Genomic DNA, 21,570 nt, shown 5'->3' with positions numbered 1-21,570 from the left:
TCAGCCCAGAGGGAAAGATTTCTGAAGCACAAATCCTGAGGCAAAATGAAATCAGACTTCCTCTGGCAGCCGGCCCCACACGGTACATTATAGAACCGTAAGAAAACAGGACTTTTCTCCTTTGTGGTCACATGGTACTGTTACAATGATATCTCACTGAGAACCCCTGTGTCTCACAAACACCAGTTCACAAGTTGTGAAATATCTTTCATGTCAGCTTAAGGGAAAATAATGACACACTTGTTCATTCAGACATGCACCAAACCGTTTCCAGCGCTCAGAGGGGTGGTGGAAAAGAGAGAGAGCTGTCGAAACAGTTTAAAAGCTCTAAAATGTTGGGGATTTCAAACGATTTCTACAAGATGTAAAGGGAGCTTAACTTCAGCTTATGACATGCAGGCCAACTTATAAACACAGGGAATATGTCTGTCCGGTGGGGCAGGAGGATATGGTAAGGAGGGTTGCAAAAGTGAGGAAAGAAGTGAACAAATGAAAGATTTGAGGTTCAGTAGGTTTCCCAAACACATTCCAATACTTCGAGTCTCCCTGTGCCAGGTGTACTATTTCGAAGGTTTTCTCTTTCTAAACATGCAAATGCAAATTGGACCTTTTTATCTATTCACAGGAGGAGAGCCAGCAGAACAAGTCCACTATAGGTTGTTTTTCCTGCTGGACTGAGATCCTCTTTTGAGAAACATGCTGAAATAGGCCTAACTGGAATTGTCTTGGAATTTTCTTGATCCTCCACTGATATAATTGATGATTTACTTGAACGTTTATGTTATGCTTGTGTACATTTTCTCTCTGGGATGAATTACTTCACATATATTCAGTCCACATGTTTTGGATGAAAGCGTACATACAAGTCCGGTGGGGCAGGCGGTGATGGAAAGGAGGGTTGCAAAAGAGAGGAGGAAAGAAGTGAACGAATGAAAGATTTGACATGTTCCCAGAAACACAATCCACGCAATCTCTGGTGAAGACCACCAGCACACTTAGTAAACAATACATTGCCAGATCCTTCTTCGAAACATCCATGTTAATCCAAAAATGAAATAAGAGAGCACATCGACACTCGTTCAAACACACCATGCTTACACATCACAGGCTTTGTCCATAAAGGCTGATACCTTGTTTAATAAGAACACTTAAAATGACATAGACCTCTGTAAGCGGATGGTGCTCGGCACACGGTGATTTACTGTCCCGAAACCATGTAAAAGTGTTTACATGCTTGACCATGTGTTTATGGAGGATGGGATGGGTAAGGATTTGTAAGCCATATTGTCTTAGCATAGCCGAGCAGTCCCTTTTGATCCTGGGGTCGGAGTCAACATTGTCCTTATGATTCCACCGTATGTGTGGCCTTGGCCCGCATACCACCAAGCTGCTGCTGCTCACGATTTATGGAACAGATCTGGGCCCCGTTTCCCAAAAGTATCTTAAGGCTACGTTCATCGTTAGAACTTACGTAGGAGCATCGTTAGATCTCCCAGCTGTTTCCCAAAACCATCACTACTGAAGTTACTCTTGAAACCACTCGTTAAGTACGTCGTTAGATGCTTCTTTTTTGTTGCCCTTCCGCATCACTTTATACACATAATATATCAGCTAAACACAAAATCAAGCTGTTTATCTGTCTTCCTGTGACCACCGATAACTTCAGAATGAATGTGACCGTGAAAGATGCTTCATATGAAAACTGAGATGAATGTATTCAAAGATATATAAAGTGTAGCAGGGTGTTTTTAATTGTCCCCCCCCAAGTTTTCAGATTTTCTATTTACTGTTGAACATAAAAGATGGCAAAAACACCAAGTGATTTAAATGTTTGAAATCTGTTCCAAAGTATTCCCACACATAATAGAGAGACCGTATATGTGATCATATACACATTTCAACAACATTTGAAATGATTAAGTAAAATTGTATACAGTATCTGTTTAGGCTTCTTGCGGCCCCCTGACCATTCACTCAAGAAAAAAATCTACCCGCGGCTGAATCTAGTTGATGATCCCTGTAGTGTAGGCACATCGATCTACAGTGTATATTTGAATGATATTGAAATTAATTTCATGTTAATTGAATTTGTAAAAAAAAAAAAAAGAATAAAAGAAGCAATTTGTACGATACTCTCTGTAATTTTTGGCTCAATATATTTCATGCTGTGTACTGATGTGCCAAATCTTGATTTAGTTCATTATTATAGGGTAAGCATTGGAATAAGACACCTCAATATTTGTAGCCACAGGGGATATCGCTCTAGGAGCTGACCTATCGTCAGTATTGTGGAATCATTTGTTAAGGTGAGATTGTAAAGGGAGAACACTGATCCAAAAGTAGTGCTTTCTTCTTTCGATCCTTTCGATGCCTCAACGACGCACTTCGAAAACGTTCTCTCTGTGTGCTGTTTTTGGAAATGGATGTTACATACTCGACCGTTGTAGGAAAGATGTATCATTAAAACACACGGAAGCCTAAGTTCCATCGCTTTCTAGAAACCAGGCCCAGCTCTTCATTCACCATTTTCCTCTCATTTAATTGCTTATCTCTTTAGTTTGTTTTGTTGTTTTGTGCTTTCTCATTGGTTCATCTACACTGTTATGTTAGGCCACCTGTTTCACGTTAACAGTTAATTGCGACGCGAACGAAGCGATGACCAAGTGTCATTAGGGGCTACCATAAACTGGAAGAATGACTTGGTGATGTTCAATGGGATAGAATGTGTTTTAGAACGTCTTAGCCTAGCAAGAATGTTACATTTTTCAGACAAAAATAAATAAAGTTTTACAAAAGTAAAAACAAGGTAAAATTACAGAAGCGTTCAGGTTTACCTTTCCTCGCAGTTAGCATATACCGAAAGCCAAGTATGCTAACAGTCAAATTATTTGTGAAACAGTAAATCGTCCCTATCAGACCACTTGATCTTTAGCGTAAACAAACCATAATGATGTATTTAAGATTGACTCTTGACGCAATACAGCTTGCCTTTTCCAGTCTACTCTTCCCTTTCAATGACACAACTATGAAAGGAATGCCCCGGACAAGCCATAAATCTGCTGCTTCATGCAGGCTAAAGGTAGAAAGAGAGAGCGCAGAAAAGGAAGGTCGAAGGGCAGAGGGAGGAGAGTGCAAGAAGGAGGGAGGGCGGGAGAGAGAAGACAGAAGTTTAATGTTTCTGGATGTGGTCTGTGAAGGAATGATGTCTTTGTATGTTTTGATAATCAGAATAAATCAGGGGCTGATGCGTGACTTGGTGCAGTCTAGATCAAGGATATCCTTTTATAGATGTGTAATTATCACATAATTGTGAGTTTCAAAAAGGCCAAAGACAAACAGCAAGGCTCACGCTCCTGTCTCTCAGCCAGCCTGCCCACCCATGGCTGTCCTGTCCACTCACAAAATACTGAACCCCGCCAGAGAGTGAGAGAGCTCACTGCACTGAGGCTAACCGCCACAAACACACGCACGCATGCACAAACACACATGTACAAACACAGGCACGCGCGCACACCCTTACACACACACACACACACACACACATGCACACAAACACACACACATTCCCCACTGGGCACAGACATTAGTTCAGCGTCTAGATTTGATTTATCAAATCAAATCAAAATCAAATCAAATGTATTTATATAGCCATTCATACATCAGCTGATATCTCAAAGTGCTGTACAGAAACACAGCGTAAAACCCCAAACAGCAAGCAATGCAGGTGGTGAAGCACGGTGGCTAGGAAAAACTCCCTAGAAAGGCCAAAACCTAGCATGGAGTCATCATGTCAGGTAGTCCTGGGGCACGGTCCTAGGGCTCAGGTCCTCCGAGAGAGAGAAAGAAAGAGAGAATTAGAGAGAGCACATGTGGGGTGGCCAGTCCTCTTCTGGCTGTGTCGGGTGGAGATTATAACAGAACATGGCCAAGATGTTCAAATGTTCTTAAATGACCAGCTTGGTCGAATAATAATAAGGCAGAACAGTTGAAAATGTTTACTTTTGGTTGAGTTGTCAATTAACCTGAATTCAAAGTGAAATCAATCAAAAAGTCACTATGACATTGGATTTAGGTTTAAAGTTAGGTGAGAAAAAGACTAAATTCCCATACGTTGATGACTTATTTCAAATCCAATTCCCACGTTGATTTAACGTCATCACATTGAAGTGTTTTGTTGAAATGACCTGTAAACAGCGTTGGGCCACTTCGTCCTCCACTGTGTTCATCTCACAGGAGCCCTAAGATGCAGACCACACCGGTCTGTTGTGTGCACAGGCGTCGCAAAAATAACGTACACATACAGTGGCAAGAAAAAGTATGTGAACCCTTTGGAAATACCTGGATTTCTGCATAAATTGGTCACAACATTTTATTATGATCTTCATCCAGGTCACAACAATAGACAAACACAGTCTGCTTAAACAAATAACACACAAACAATTATAAGTTTTCATGTCTTTATTGAACACGGCGTGTAAAAATTCACAATGCAGGGTGGAGAAAGGTACGTGAACTCTTGGATTTAATAACTGGTTGACCCTCCCTTGGCAGCAATAACCTCAACCAAACGTTTTCTGTAGTTGCGGATCAGACCTGCACAACGGTCAGGAGGAATTTTGGACCATTCCACTTTACAAAACTGTCTCTGTTAAACAATATTTTTTTTATTTCACCTTTATTTAACCAGGTAGGCTAGTTGAGAACAAGTTCTCATTTGCAACTGCGGCCTGGCCAAGATAAAGCATAGCAGTGTGAACAGACAACACAGAGTTACACATGGAGTAAACAATTAACGAGTCAATAACACAGTAGAAAATGAAGAAAAAAAAAAAGAAAAAGGGGAGTCTATATACAATGTGTGCAAAAGGAATGAGGAGGTTGGCGAAAAATTACAGTATTGCAGATTAACACTGGAGTGATAAATGATCAGGTGATCATGTACAGAGATATTGGTGTGCAAAAGAGCAGAAAAGTAAATAAATAAAAACTGTGGGGATGAGGTAGGTGAAAATGGGTGGGCTATTTTCCAATAGATTATGTACAGCTGCAGCGATCGGTTAGCTGCTCAGATAGCTGATGTTTGAAGTTGGTGAGGGAGATAAAAGTCTCCAACTTCAGCGATTTTTGCAATTCGTTCCAGTCACAGGCAGCAGAGTACTGGAACGAAAGTTGGCCGAATGAGGTGTTGGCTTTAGGGATGATCAGTGAGATACAACTGCTGGAGCGCGTGCTACGGATGGGTGTTGCCATCGTGACCAGTGAACTGAGATAAGGCGGAGCTTTACCTAGCATGGCCTTGTAGATGACCTGGAGCCAGTGGATCTGGCGACGAATATGTAGAGAGGGCCAGCCGACTAGAGCATAGAAGTCGCAGTGGTGGGTAGTATAAGGTGCTTTAGTGACAAAACGGATGGCACTGTGATAAACTGCATCCAATTTGCTGAGTAGAGTGTTGGAAGCAATTTTGTAGATGACATCGCCGAAGTCGAGGATCGGTAGGATAGTCAGTTTTACTAGGGTAAGCTTGGCAGTGTGAGTGAAGGAGGCTTTGTTGCGGAATAGAAAGCCGACTCTTGATTTGATTTTCGATTGGAGATGTTTGATATGGGTCTGAAGGAGAGTTTGCAGACACCTAGGTACTTATAGGTGTCCACATATTCAAGGTCAGAACCATCCAGTGTGGTGATGCTAGTCGGGCATGCGGGTGCAGGCAGAGATCGGTTGAAAAGCATGCATTTGGTTTTACTAGAGTTTAAGAGCAGTTGGAGGCCACGGAAGGAGTGTTGTATGGCATTGAAGCTCGTTTGGAGGTTAGATAGCACAGTGTCCAATGACGGGCCGAAAGTATATAGAATGGTGTTGTCTGCGTAGAGGTGGATCAGGGAATCTCCCCAGCAAGAGCAACATCATTGATATATACAGAGAAAAGAGTCGGCCCGAGAATTGAACCCTGTGGCACCCCCATAGAGACTGCCAGAGGACCGGACAGCATGCCCTCCGATTTTGACACACTGAACTCTGTCTGCAAAGTAATTGGTGAACCAGGCAAGGCAGTCATCCGAAAAACCGAGGCTACTGAGTCTGCCGACAAGAATATGGTGATTGACAGAGTCGAAAGCCTTGGCAAGGTCGATGAAGACGGCTGCACAGTACTGTCTTTTATCGATGGCGGTTATGATGTCGTTTAGTACCTTGAGTGTGGCTGAGGTGCACCCGTGACCGGCTCGGAAACCAGATTGCATAGCGGAGAAGGTACGGTGGGATTCGAGATGGTCAGTGACCTGTTTGTTGACTTGGCTTTCGAAGACCTTAGATAGGCAGGGCAGAATGGATATAGGTCTGTAACAGTTTGGGTCCAGGGTGTCTCCCCCTTTGAAGAGGGGGATGACTGCGGCAGCATTCCAATCCTTGGGGATCTCAGATGATATGAAAGAGAGGTTGAACAGGCTGGTAATAGGGGTTGCGACAATGGCGGCGGATAGTTTCAGAAATAGAGGGTCCAGATTGTCAAGCCCAGCTGATTTATACGGGTCCAGGTTTTGCAGCTCTTTCAGAACATCTGCTATCTGGATTTGGGTAAAGGAGAACCTGGAGAGGCTTGGGCGAGGAGTTGCGGGGGGGGGGCGGAGCTGTTGGCCGAGGTAGGAGTAGCCTGGCGGAAGGCATGGCCAGCCGTTGAGAAATGCTTGTTGAGTTTTCGATAATCATGGATTTGTCGGTGGTGACCGTGTTCCCTCGCCTCAGTGCAGTGGGCAGCTGGGAGGAGGTGCTCTTGTTCTCCATGGACTTCACAGTGTCCCAGAACTTTTTGGAGTTGGAGCTACAGGATGCAAACTTCTGCCTGAAGAAGCTGGCCTTAGCTTTCCTGACTGACTGCGTGCATTGGTTCCTGACTTCCCTGAACAGTTGCATATCGCGGGGACTGTTCGATGCTATTGCAGTCCGCCACAGGATGTTTTTGTGCTGGTCGAGGGCAGTCAGGTCTGGAGTGAACCAAGGGCTTTATCTGTTCTTAGTTCTGCATTTTTTGAACGGAGCATGCTTATCTAAAATGGTGAGGAAGTTACTCTTAAAGAATGACCAGGCATCCTCAACTGACGGGATGAGGTCAATGTCCTTCCAGGATACCCGGGCCAGGTCGATTAGAAAGGCCTGCTCACAGAAGTGTTTTAGGGAGCGTTTGACAGTAATGAGGGGTGGTCGTTTGACTGCGGCACCGTAGCGGATACAGGCAATGAGGCAGTGGTCGCTGAGATCCTGGTTGAAGACAGCGGAGGTGTATTTGGAGGGCCAGTTGGTCAGGATGACGTCTATGAGGGTGCCCTTGCTTACAGAGTTAGGGTTGTACCTGGTGGGTTCCTTGATGATTTGTGTGAGATTGAGGGCATCTAGCTTAGATTGTAGGACTGCCGGGGTGTTAACCATATCCCAGTTTAGGTCACCTAACAGAACAAACTCTGAAGCTAGATGGGGGGCAATCAATTCACAAATGGTGTCCAGGGCACAGCTGGGAGCTGAGGGGGGTCGGGAGCAGGCGGCAACAGTGAGAGACTTATTTCTGGAGAGAGTAATTTTCAGAATTAGTAGTTCGAACTGTTTGGGTATGGACCTGGAAAGTATGACATTACTTTGGGACCTTGGGATGTCTGGTGTGAACTGCTCTCGTGAGGTCACGCCACTTCATCTCAATTGGGTTGAGGTCAGGACCCTGACTGGGCCACTCCAGAAGGCGTATTTTCTTCTATTGATTTACTTCTGTGTTTTGGGTCGTTGTCCTGTTGCATCACCCAACTTCTGTTGAGCTTCAATTGGCGTACAGAAACCCTAACATTCTCCTGCAAAATGTCTTGATAAATTTGGGAATTAATTTTTCCATCGATGATAACAAGCTTGTCCATGCCCTGAGGCTACAAAGCAGACAATCAAACCATGATGTTCCCTCCACCATACCTTACAGTTGGGATGAGGTTTTGTTGTTGGTGTGCTGTGCCTTTTTTTTCTCCACACATAGTATTGTGTGTTCCTTCCAAACAACTAAACTCTAGCTTAATCTGTCCACAGAGTATTTTGCCAGTAGCTCTGTGGAACATCATTGCACTTTTGCAAACTTCAGATGATCAGATTTTGTTTTTGTGGACAGCAGTGGCTTCTTCCGTGTTGTCCTCCCATGAACACCAGTATAGTTTAGTGTGTTACGTATCGCAGACTCTTCAACAGATACGTTAGCATGTTCCAGAGATTTCTGTAAGTCTTTAGCTGGCACTCTAGGATTCTTCTTAACCTCATTGATCATTCTCCACTGTGTTATTGCAGTCATCTTTGCAGGATGGACACTCCCAGGGAGAGTAGCAACAGTGCTTAACTGTTTCCATTTAAATACAATTTGTCTTACTGTGGACTGATGAACATCAAGGCTTTTAAAGATACTTTTGCCACATTTTCCAGCTTTATGCAAGTCAACATTTCTTAATCTTAGGTCTTCTGAGATATCTTTTGTTCGAGGCATGGTTCACATCAGGCAATGCTTATTGTGAATTGTAAACTCAAATTTGTGTGTTTTTTATAAGGCAAGGTAGCTCTAACCAACATCTCCAATCTCGTCTCATTAATTGGACTCCACGTTACTGTAGCTGACTCCTGACTCAATTAGCTTTTGGAGAAGTCATCAGCCAAGGAGTTGGCATACTTTTTCCAACCTACACTGAATGTTTAAATTATGTATTCAATATAGACAAGAAAAATACACTAATTTGTGTGTTATTAGTTTAAGAACACTGTTTGTCTATTGTTGTAACTTAGATGAATATCTGATCAAATGTATGTAGAAATCCAGGTAATTCCAAAGGGTCACATACATTTCCTTGCCACTGTACATGTTATTCAATAATTTCATACAAACTGCTTGCGCACGTCAATGAGGGCCTGCGTAGCCAGGAGCTGAAATAGAACTTGGCTCTATTTTAGAAGCTTGACACACTGCAATTCCTGCCTCTCCCATCTCCTCATTGGTTTTTAGGAGCATACAGTATACCCACATGGGTGATTGAAAGATGAGGTCCACACTCCAATCCCAGGACAAATTAGATAGCAACAGCAAGCTAGCTAGCTAAATGTCCATGAATGTTTCATATGTGTTTCGACCTGTCCCCAAATTAATATAGTTGGTTTAGAGTTATTTTGATATTTCAACCTGAGTATCCTGATCGCGTCTGGTGTGGATGGATAAAATCAACATACGCACAATGGCACAGGCGACTCACGCCCGGTGTAGTCAGCATGTAAGGCAAAGATATAGAAAAGGTATAGAAAAGAAGGGACACGTGTGCGGCAGGCAGGTTGTTTCCCACCATCAAGGCTGTGTTTATTCATGCACAGTATTCAACACATACCAGATGGTAAAATCGTCATCTCTCTCTGACATTGCTCTCTAATGACTGGTCAAGACCAGTGGTTTTATCTTTAGACTCTTTAGCAGATAAACAGGAGGACAAGAGAAAAAATGAGAGACCAGATGTGTTTGTGTGGACCCATTCAAAGTACCTTAACACCATTTCTCCCTGCTACTGGTAGTGAAACATCTTAACAGCTGCAGAACCTTACCCAGCCCCAATGTAAATTGTCCTGTTCAAAAAAAGGCGGCTCCACTGTCCCCCCGCCTTATGCACAGTCTCAGGCCCCTCCCTATATGCACTGTAACAATGAACAACCGAACAGCACCAGCCCCAGACCTGGCCTCTAATCCTGCCTAAGACCCAGCCTATAACCCCTTCCCCAGCCCTAGACTCATCCTCTTTCTCCATCGCTAGCCGCCTTTCCTTTACCTCCTTTACCCTCTTGGTTTCTCTCCTGCCTCTGTGAGTAGCTAGCCTGGCACTGGCAGGGGCCTCGTTTACCTTAGCTCACCCCTTTTAGGTAACACCTCAGTCCTGCCAAAAACTTTGCTGTCAGCCCACTGTACGAGAAAGTACAGAGCGCAGCACGAGCGCTCCTGCCTGCCTTCATTCATCCAGCGCTATGCAGAGAGAGAAGGGGCAGAGGGAGAAGGAGGGGTGGAGAAGGGACAGGGATGGAGGAGGAGTGTAGGGGAGGGGTAGGGTGGCGGTGGGCTTGCCAGCACAGTTACGCTCCGCTGCTGCTTTTTATTCCAGTCCTGTGGGGTTCCGCGACGGGGGCGCGAAAAGCAGGCAGCACCACACCACACCACAAGGGAGGGGGAACCTCGCTTTCCTGTGAGCCTACAATCGCACATACCGCACGCACACACACATGCAGGCATACACACACAGAGGGATACACACTCAAGCGTAGCTGGATACACACTCACATACAAGCACACACTCGGATGGATACACCACTCGAAAGTCACACTTGCACTTTCTCCTTCTCACACTCACAGATGGTAACACTAAAACACAGAGATACTCACTTACACTCTCTCATAGACACACACAGCCAGGGATGGTTCTAAAGTGCCTGTATAGAAGAGATACTGCACAGTGAGAGAGAACACAGCAGCTAAGAGGGAGAGTATGTAACCTATACATGAATGGGAGGGACTTAGGGAGGGCTCCCCTCTCTCTGAGTAAGGTGGGTTTGGAAGCAGTGGGTCTTTAAGGGTGTGTGTGTGTGTGTGTGTTACATATTCTGGTCTGGCATTACAGTATGTCTGGGTCACAGACATGGTAATTATGTGGCCTGCCCTCCAAGACATGCTAAATTCACCCCTGACAATACACACAAATGTAACTGCAAATATTGCAAACAACCGCAGCGACTTGTGGAGATTGTTATTCATCATTTCCAACTAACCCTCGCCTATGGAGGAGCAGATGACATCAACTCGGTATGGCCTACACCAACTGTCATCCAGTCCAAAACAGATCAGGACAGGAATAACAAGGCACTGATGATTATGGAGCCTGTTAACAAGGAAACTTCATTCATTTGGCCCCCATTGCCAAAACACTCCTTCCACACTCCTGTCACGTGACAGTGGATCTGCCTTTGGAAGGCAACTAAACAATATGAGGCCTTTCCTTCAGTCACAGGTGGCTGGATGTGCAAAGAGTGTGCAAAGCTGTCATTTGGGGCGGCAGGTAGCCTCGTGGTTAGAGGGTTAGGCCAGTAACCGAAAGGTTGCTGGATCGAATCCCTGAGCTGACAAGGTAAAAATCTGTCGTTCTGCCCCTGAACATGGCAGTTAACACACTGTTCTCCGGTAGGCTGTCATTGTAAATAAGAATTTGTTCTTGCCTAGTTAAATAAAAGTTTAAAAAAGATCAAGCCAAAGGGTGGCAACTTTGAAGAATATAAAATATGTTTGCGTAACAATTTTTTGGTTACTACACAATTCCATATGTGTTATTTCTTAATTTTTATGCCTTCTACAATGTAGAAAATAGTTAAATAAATAAAACATCTTGAATGAGTAAGTGTCCACGCTTTTTACTGGTACTGTATATCTGTGAAGTTTTTTAATACATTTGAACATTTGTAGGTCATTTTTTTATGTATTTTTTTATTTATTTTACCCCCCCCCCTTCTCCCCAATTTCGATCTTGTCTCATTGCTGCAACTCCCCAACTGGCTCGGGAGAGGCGAAGGTGTGTCCTCCGAAACATGACCCGCTTAACTGCACTCCTTTTTAAGGTACAATACAGTAGGAAATAAAGCATATTGCATTCTCCGTTTCACCTGTCACATTAGCTTTCATTATGAAGCTTACCGGTAGCATCTAGTCACATGGTGTTTGTTTACAAACACATAACAATGAGAGACCAGAGCCTTGTAATTCACTCACTATTGTGCAGCACGTGCCAGGTGATCTAGTTACAGTATGGAATTCGCAACTAATGTTTGCCTGCAAAATATCTTATGACTATTTAATGAACTGTCTAAAATGTGCTAAATGATCTGCAGTTGTGCATTTGGTTTGCTAATTTAGTAGATAGTTATCTAGCTAAGTGGTTAGCTTTTTGCTAAATCAAACTTCTTGTTAACAGCAGAGAACCCCTTCTGGATCAAGAGCCTTGCTGTCTGATATGTATTTTGTGCATAACATTTCTGAGTTACTTGTATAACTTTATGAGCTGAGATGTCTGTCCTGCAAATAGTTTGACAGAGACGGTATAAAAACTGTTAATGTGTTCATTAGCAGTTAGCTAGCATTTACTATGGGATTGTGCATGTACTTGTTAGCATTGCTAACCATCAGATTAGGGAGGTTCAGTGAGGTTTGAAAATAAGTGACCCTTGTGTTCAGTGCCAGTAATACCGAGATGGCACAAGGTCGGTATGAAGGTGTGACAAATCTCTTGGATTGTGTAGCCTCCAGAGGGGCTCTGGTCTGCTCCCTGTCAACCTGGCTGTCAATACCAAGGCAAAACCAGGCACAGCTAGCAAAGTTTAGGCCCCCCCAAACTCTATTAAGGGAGAAACTATATGGCGTGATCTCCAGTTTACATGGTGATTAAAACCTTGTGACAAATAACATGTGTCTTCTCCTTAATGTAAGCAGAGAGAGGAACAAGTCATCGCTGGGGAACGTGAGGGAGAACAGAGGAGTATGGACCGGGAGACTGGAAACATTTCAGTTCCCCGCACTTCCTGACTCCCCCACCTACCCCACCAATTTGATCTTATTTGTCCCTACTGTATGTGGGTGAGGGTGTGGTGCATGGTAGCCTGCTGCTTTGTGTTGGAAGGCCAGACCTCCTCTTCAGAGAGCAGAGTCTGCCTGACATATAATTTCAATTACACTGTTTAATGCAGGCAGAATATAATTGCTCGAGCCATTAGCTCGCTGTGTGTGCCTCCCCGGTCGGTGTGGTGTGTGTGCCCTGGGGTCGTTGGGTTCACTCATGAACTTTTCTTCCCAAAGCGGAGGACAGGGGAGTCCAAACTAGAGAAGTACTGTGACTATAAAGACAAATAGGGAGTCGACGCTTGTTCAGTCATGTGTGGTTTAAACAGCTCTGGAAACTCTATTGAACTTCACATTTTTGGTAACTTTTTCTCTTAAATTGTGTTTATCATTTTAGGTGAGCGCATGTTGGAGTTAACACACATTTCCTATTGGTGTCACATTGCAAAATGCCTTTATTGTGCGCTAAAACATGTTCTTGCAGTATAAGATAAATGTTGCACCCTAACCGGAGAAACTGGGATGGAGGATTTGTTTGAGTAGCTTCCTCCTAAGTGTGTAAAAGTTTTGTAATGTGTCTGTCTGATTAAACAGACAGCATTCCTGCGGCTTGGCCCAGACGTCTCTCCCTCATGTCTGTCCCTCTCTCTAAGACACGCTAAGACAGTACGGCTGGCCCTTAAAAGTACAAGGAGAGCTAACATTAATGATATGCATGTCAATCACTCATGGTTCAAAGTAGAAGAGAAACTGACTTCATCACTACTTGTTTTTGTAAGAAGTGTTGACAAGCTGAATGTACCGAGCTGTCTGTTTTAAACTACAAGCACACAGCTCGGACACCCATGCATACCCCACAAGACATGCCACCAGAGGTCTCTTCACAATCCTCAAGTCCAGAACAGACTATGTGAAGTACTACATAGAGCCATGACTACATGGCAGAGAGAATAGTATATGGCTTGGGTGGCTGGAGTCTAACGATTTTTCGAGTGGAATTCTTTCATGCCACCTGATATAGAGGTCCTGGATGGCAGGGAGCTCGACCCAGTGATGTACTGGGCTGTCCGCACCACCCTCTCCATACTAAGCAGTGATGCAGCCAGTCAATATGCTCTCAATGGTGCAGCTGTAGAATGTTTTGAGGATTTCAGGGCCCATGCCAAATCTTTTCAACTTCCTGAGGGGGAAGAGGCGCTGTCACGCCTTCACAACTGTGCGTGTGTTAGTGGACCACTTTGAAGCTCTAGACCAGCTCCACTGCAGCCCGATGTGGATGGATGGGGACACGCTCGCCTCTCCCCCCTGTTTCCTGTAGTCCATGATCAGCTCCTTGGTTTTACTGACATTGGGGGAGAGGTTGTTATCCCTGCCAGGTCACTGACCTCCTCCCTGTAGGCTGTCTCATCATCACCGGTGATCACACCAAGGAACATCAGGGATTACAGGAGGGGACTAAGCACACACCCTTGTGGGGCTCCAGTGTTGAGGGTCAGCATGTCGGAGGTGATGTTTCCTACCCTCACCACTTCGGGTTGGCCCGTCAAAAAGTCTGGTATCCAGTTGTAGAAGGAGGTGTATTGTCCCAGGGTCCTAAGCTTGGTGACGAACTTGCTGGGACAAATGGTGTTGAACACTGAGCGATAATCAATGAACAGCATTCTCACATAGGTAATCTTCTTCTCTACAGTGGCAAGAAAAAGTATGTGAACCCTTTGGAATTACCTGGATTTCTGCATAAATTGGTGATCAAATTTGAACTGATCTTCATCTAAGTCACAACAATAGACAAACATAGTGTGCTTAAACTAATAACACACAAATTATTGTATTTTTCTTGTCTATATTGAATACATTATTTGAACATTCACCGTACAGGTTGGGAAAAGTATGTGAACCCCTAGGCTAATGACTTCTCCAAAAGTCAGCTTATCTGGAGTCCAATCAAAGAGACGAGATTGGAGATGTTGGTTAGAGCTGCCTTGCCATATAAAAGACACTCACATAACTTGAATTTGCTATTCACAAGAAGCATTTCCTAATGTGAACCATGCCTCGAACAAAAGAGATCTCAGAAGACCTAAGATTAAGAATTGTTGACTTGCATAAAGCTGGAAAGGGTTACAAAAGTATCTCTAAAAAGCCTTGATGTTCATCTGTCCACATTAAAACAAATTGTATTTAAATGGAAAAGGTTCAGCACTGTTGCTACTCTCCCTAGGAGTTGCCGTCCTGCAAAGATGACTGCAAGAGATAAGCGCAGAATGTGCAATTAGGTAATAAGAAGAATCCTAGTGTCAGCTAAAGACTTACAGAAATCTCTGGAACATGCTAACATCTCTGTTGAAGAGTCTACGATACGTCAAACACTAAACAAGAATGGTGTTCAAGACATTTTGCAGGAGAATGTTAGGGTTTCTGTCCGCCAATTGAAGCTCAACAGAAGTTGGGTGATGCAACAGGACAACGATCTAAAACACAGAAGTAAATCAACAGAATAGCTTCAACAGAAGAAAATACACCTTCTGGAGTGGCTCAGTCAGAGTCCTGACCTCAACCCGATTGAGATGATGCCACAGCAAGAGAGCAGTTCACACCAGATAACCCAAGAATATTGCTGAACTGAAATAGTTTTGTAAAGAGGAATGGTCCAAAATTACTCCTGAGTACAGAAACCATTTGGTTGAGGTTATTGCTGCCAACCAGTGTCAACCAGTTTTTAAATCCAAGGGTTCACATACTTTTCCCACCCTGCACTGTGAATGTTTACACAGTGTGTTCAATAAAGACATGAAAACGTATAATTATTTGTGTGTTATTAGTTAAGCAGATTGTGTTTGTCTATTGTTATGACCTAGATGAAGATCATAATAAAATGTTGTGACCAATTTATGCAGAAATCCAGGTATTTCCAAAGGGTTCACATTCTTTTTCGTGCCACTGTTGGTGGGAGAGGGCAGTGTGGAGTGCAATTAAGATTGCATTGTCTTTGGGTCTGTTGAGTCGGTGGGGGTCCTCACACACGGTACAGTGGTGTTATTAATCACAGCGTGCATAAAATGCATTGAGTTCATCTGGAAGAGAAGCATCATTGGGCGGCACACGGCTGGGGCTTCCTTTGTAATCCGTAATGGACTACCGCCCCATCCACATGCTGCAGGCGTCGGAGCCTATGTAGTATGATTCTACCATATTTGTCACGTTCTGACCATAGTTCTTGTGTGTTTTCCTTGTTTTAGTGTTGGTTAGGACGTGAGCTGGGTGGGCATTCTATGTTGTGTGTCTGGTTTGTCTATTTCTATGTTTGGCCTGATATGGTTCTCAATCAGAGGCAGGTGTTAGCCATTGTCTCTGATTGGGAGCCATATTTAGGTAGCCTGTTTTGTGTTGGGATTTGTGGGTGGTTGTTTCCTGTCTTTGTGTTTTATGCACCAGTTAGGACTGTTTCGGTTTTTCACGTTTATTGTTTTGTATCCTGTTCATGTTTGAGTTACCTTATTAAATTAACATGAACTCTAACCACGCTGCGTTTTGGTCCGCCTCTCCTTCCCAGGAATAAAGCTGTTACAATATTCCTATTTTGCCCCTTTGCTCGTTTAATGACTCTACAGAGGTTGTAGCGGGACTTCTGGTGCTGGTGCCTGTCCTCAACCTGTAGCCTCTGGGTTGTCTGCAATAGTTCTGTCCTTTAGCTTTAGCGCCGATCCAGGGATTTTGATTGGGGAAGCGGCAAACCTTCACTGTGGGTACAACGTCGCCAATGCATTTCCTTATGAAGCCGGTGACAGAGGTGACTAGCTCATCAATGTTATCGGCGGAGTCTTGGAAACATACACCAATCAGCCCTAGCAAAGCAGTTCTGGTTGTTTCTAGCCTCGTACAGTTAGTTAAGTGCCGGCCTGTTATATTTCTTGTCCTGAGGTAGAACGTATACAACAGTCAGGATAACAGCCGAAAACTCCCTGGTGAGGTAAAAGGTTGGCATTTGACCATCAGGTATTCCAAAACGGGTGAACAATGGGTCGAGACTACCACTGCGCTTGAGTCAGTACACCACTTGTTGTTGATGAAGAGGCAAACCCGCCACCCTCTCGATTTCCCTGACTTTACTTTTTAGTATACTAATCAGTCAGTTTCCATTCACTTATGCTAATGCAGCCACATACACTTTTCCCCAGTGTCCAAGGGGTTCCCTCTTTCATCTGTACTGGCAAGTTAACCCTACATTGGTTGTCTGCTGGTTTAAATGCTTTCAGACTGGCAGAGAACCAATGTTGGTTTTCATTTCACTTGAGATCAATGCAGGGGCTCAGGGACACCCAACGATTTCACATTCATTAGAGACCACAAGAAGAAATACACCCCCGTCATCACATGGTGGCCTGGAAATATGCCCTGTGTACCAAAGGATTTAGCACATCCCTTCAGAACGTTGTGGCCTTTCACAGCAGACTGTCAGCAAAGACCAGCATAGTGCAAGAGATCCTTTGAAGATCTACATGGATTGCAATGACGTTATTTCGAGTAGCTAGTACACTGCAGTTAACCCGAGAGTGAACGAATGCCCTGCAATGATATTAAACAAACTAAGCTATATGGACTGGCATCTACAAAACTCTGGTTTAATTGACTTTCTTTGCCAACACTTTGCATTGCATCACACAACACACCTCCTCTCTCCTGCAGCCTTGTCTGTCCCATGGTGGTGGTTGGACAGATACAAGACAGCAGGTAAATAGGGAGGTTTGGGTCTGTACAGTACTGGCCTTCTGGGCCCATTACAAATGAGAGAAAGAGAGGGATAAAAGAGAGACATGATAAAGGTTAGAAACTGGAGTGAGAGAGAGTAGATGGAGAGAGGGTTTGAAGACAGAGAGAAACAGAGATAAAGAAATTGAAACAGTTTACAGTGAAAGCATCTGCGATAAGCATTATCACAACCTTCCTTCCTCTCCTCTCCTGAGTAAGCCCCAGGTAATAAAGACTAGAGCAGCCTGTTTAGCAGAGAGAGTTTAGCAGAGAGAGCCTAGCATGGCCTGTTTGATTTATGTGCAGTGAGGTTTGGTCAGCCATCGCACAGCCCCTCCAGGGTTCTCAGCCCGGGGCAGAGAGCCAAGCACTCCTAACCTCTCCCACTGACTGGAGGCCACCAGGGACCCCCACAGCCCATGCAGGGGCCACAGTGACTGACCACAGAACTAGGACCTGGACTGCCCTCCTCCCACTCAAAAACCTTGGCACAGACTGCCTTGAGTAATCCAGCGATAAGGTCCAGAGAGTGAGGGCTGAGGAGAGAAGAGGGGAGAGCGAGGGAGGGAGAAAGAGAAATGGAGAGAGAGAGAGAAACTTGCGAGGGTGTTCTGACATGTCAGGGTGCCCTCACCTGCATCTCTCCTCCAGTTCACCCTGATCAATGAGTTTCTGGGGTGACTCAGCACTTTTTGATATAATGGTTTCCATATACTATGTACCATGTTACATAGAGAGTACACATTTCAATGCAAGACTGATTTTGATACCATTTTATTTGCTTAACATTCATATTACAATGTTATACTCCCCTATGCTTTAACCTGGCATATTGAAAAACTGTACAAGCAAAAAAAATGGTTGCCTATCGAAACCTATGATACATTTACCCCAATGGCATTTGTCTTTGTCAAACTAGTTGAGCAGAGCTAGACCGTAGCAGACCCTGCAAGAGATACTGTCCTTGCATTGTTCCCTCACCTAACCTGCCTTGCAGAAGAATGGGCTCTTTGCATGGACCTCCAATGTGGGACCACTAAATAACCAGCTACCTCTGGAGCAGTCAAACTTTCACCACAGTCTGTGAGGACACCCATCTGGTCAGCATGGAGCGCCATCATATATTTGGGCTTGCTAGCCTCTTCGTTAAAACAAGAGGGCAAACATAATTGAGTTCATACCCAAAGGTGTTCTTAGACAGGCTAAGAGTCAAGTCCATATCACAGCCTGTAATTTAATTCTCTCTTTCTCTCCCTTTCTCTCGCTCTTTCTCTCCCCTCTCTCTGTCTCTCTCCTTCTGTCAGTTCCACATCTGGGCAACTTCTTCTCTCTGTCTTCCCCAACTCACACCCCTGAAAGGCACGTACGCACACACACACACACACAGACACACACCACTCCCCCATTGCTTTGCCCACGCTCACTGTCCCACACATTCACTTTCAAGACATAAAAAAGGAGAGACAGACCTGACCACAGGAGAAAAGATGAGGAGGAGAAGGTGGTAAAGACAACAAAATGATGCCTTCTGCCCAGTCCTGAAGAAAAAGTACATTGAAATGCCACAACACAGTCAACTGTTTGGCCAAAGTGATACTAAAATGAGGGAAAAAACAGAATGGATAAAACACTTGGTATTGGGGGAGATCAACTTGGGATCAACTTGTGATATTTAAGGAGGAAGGTGAGAGGAGAGGCAGGAACACTGGGAAATGGGAACGGGTCTCAGTAGGATGAATGGCGCTCCAAAAAAGGTCAAGTTTCACATAATTCTCCATATTTTTCTAATCACGCTGAGGAGATGTCTGACAGAGATAGAGTTCAGCCCTCTTTGGAGGTGAATACGAATCTTTGGAGTGTCTTGCTGAGAGAGAGAAACACATTGGCAGGAGGATGCAGTATTTATTGTTGAAACAGTGTGTAATGGGAACCGCTCAAAACACCAAGGAGAGATAGAGGGCTAAGAGGAAAACAAAGGAGACATTTTTGTGTTTCTTAATCTAGTTAGAAACAAAGGAAATCTCTGCTAAATTAGTCTGCTTACAAAATGCATAACCCCTAAAACAGGCAAGCAACATGCATATCCCCTAAAACAGGCAAGCAACATGCATACCCCCTAAAACAGGCATGCAACATGCATACCCCCGAAAACAGGCATGCAACATGCATATACCCCCCGAAAACAGGCATGCAACATGCATATACCCCCCGAAAACAGGCATGCAACATGCATACCCCCGAAAACAGGCATGCAACATGCATACCCCCTAAAACAGGCATGCAACATGCATACCCCCTAAAACAGGCATGCAACATGCATGCAAATACACTGCATATACGCACACAGATTCCCACACACACACACACACACACACACACACACACACACACACACACACACACACACACACACACACACACACACACACACACACACACACACACACACACACACACACACACACACACACACACACACACTGCAGAAGCACTGCAATTGCCTAGCATGAGTGTTGTTTTAACAATTAGACCGTGTCAAGTCGGAGACAAACGAGACCTCACAGATATGGGGTTGAAAAAAGGAACACTTGGTGTGGGGCCTTAAAGAATGTTCTCTAAGACGTAAGCTCCAACCCACCTAATACTTCCCATGTACAGGGCCAAGCCACAACCACCAGAAGCCCTAAAAACAACCTGAAGTGGGCCCCAAAAACCACTGCAAAGAAAGTACAAACAAGGAGCTTAAAAGTGAAAGGAAGAAAAAACACTTGAAAATAAGAAAAGATTAGGAGACTTCCCCTTTTCCTCTCTCATCCAACCATGAGTAACGCAGACATGGCAAAGGTAGCAACAATACTTGTGTTTTTGACAAAAATAAGGTGCCCTCGGCCAGATTCTAAGCTAAACTAAACAGCATACATTCATCTGTTGCGCTTTACGATTTTGGAAAAGACAGGAATTGGTACATGTTGCCTTAACAACAAATATAATCAAAGACTTTTTATACAGTTCATGGTGTATATTTAAAGGGTATTCATGGTTGTTAATATAACAGCAAAAAGGTCATTAGAAAAATCATAGTGACTGGAATTCCTAAACCTTGAGCTGCATAGATGTAATTTATTTCAGAGTTCTCTCTCCCTCGTGTCTCTGTCTCTCTCTCCCTCGTCTCTGTGTCTCTCTCTCTATCTCTCTCTCTCATTGCTAAATATGTCCATTGACAAAGTAAAAATTACAGGATGACCTTTCGAATAAGAGCTGAAGACGAGTGGGCTAATCGGGGGAGAGGAACAGGGAGGGATGGAGAGAGAGAAAGATGGAGAAAACGAGGGAGAGAGCTCCAACATAGGCTGAACCCATAGGTCTGAATTTCAAAAGGCCATTTGCTAATCTGACATCACTGGGTCTATTCAATTCATTACCCAGGACACAATCACCATTATGGCTGCAACCCAGAGATTTGAGCCTTCCTTCGACAGTAACTCATTGATTAAAAGCTCTCTGGAGAGGCTAAAAGGAAAAGCAAGAGAAAGCCAGCTCTGTCATGGTCGCTGTAGACTAGCTCCCTACATTCCAGAAAGAGCCCAGCTAACCATCATTGTAAATGGCAAAATGATGGATCCCGATGTTATAATTTATAATTATCGGTACAATGCAACCGTTTTTATTTCCATATCAAAATATGTATGGGTAACAATTAAGTACATTTACATTACATTTAAGTCATTTAGCAGACGCTCTTATCCAGAGCGACTTACAAATTGGTGCATACACCTTATGACATCCAGTGGAACAGCCACTTGCATCTAAATCTTTTTTTGGGGGGGGGGGAGAAGGATTACTTACCCTTACTTACCCTATCCTAGTACCTTACTGTAATTGTTTTCAAGTAAAATGGTCAAACAGAACCAAAATAATAGCTTCTTGTAAAAGATTCTCAAGCAAGTATTTTGCGAGGACTGTCTGTGAGTGGTCTGAGTGGAGAAGGGGAAACTGAAAACTAGCTGTTATTGGCAGAAAGGTCTTGTAACTAATTGACAAGCCTGTGAAGTCTCCAGGCAGGCCAAATCTCCATCGCACCAAAACAGGCTGACATTTCAGGCAGGTCTATTCAAACAGCTCTTTCACTAAAAGGGCATAGCCATAATTTTCAACATTTCACAGTATTATTCAAATCA

The 21,570-nt window shown here is 44.0% G+C and overlaps 1 protein-coding gene across 3 annotated transcripts in view; it reads right to left on the bottom strand.

Annotated features, from left to right (window-relative positions):
• The window catches only part of LOC118384863 (astrotactin-2), a 529,880-nt gene that overhangs the window by 42,211 nt on the left and 466,099 nt on the right, over positions 1–21,570 (bottom strand). The window lies entirely within an intron of this gene.

This window comes from Oncorhynchus keta, chromosome 6 (genome assembly GCF_023373465.1).
Source record: "Oncorhynchus keta strain PuntledgeMale-10-30-2019 chromosome 6, Oket_V2, whole genome shotgun sequence".
In the NCBI taxonomy this organism is placed as follows: domain Eukaryota; kingdom Metazoa; phylum Chordata; class Actinopteri; order Salmoniformes; family Salmonidae; genus Oncorhynchus; species Oncorhynchus keta.
The sequence above is the reverse complement of the archived record's forward strand: the minus strand, read 5'-3'. Positions and strand labels throughout refer to the sequence as shown.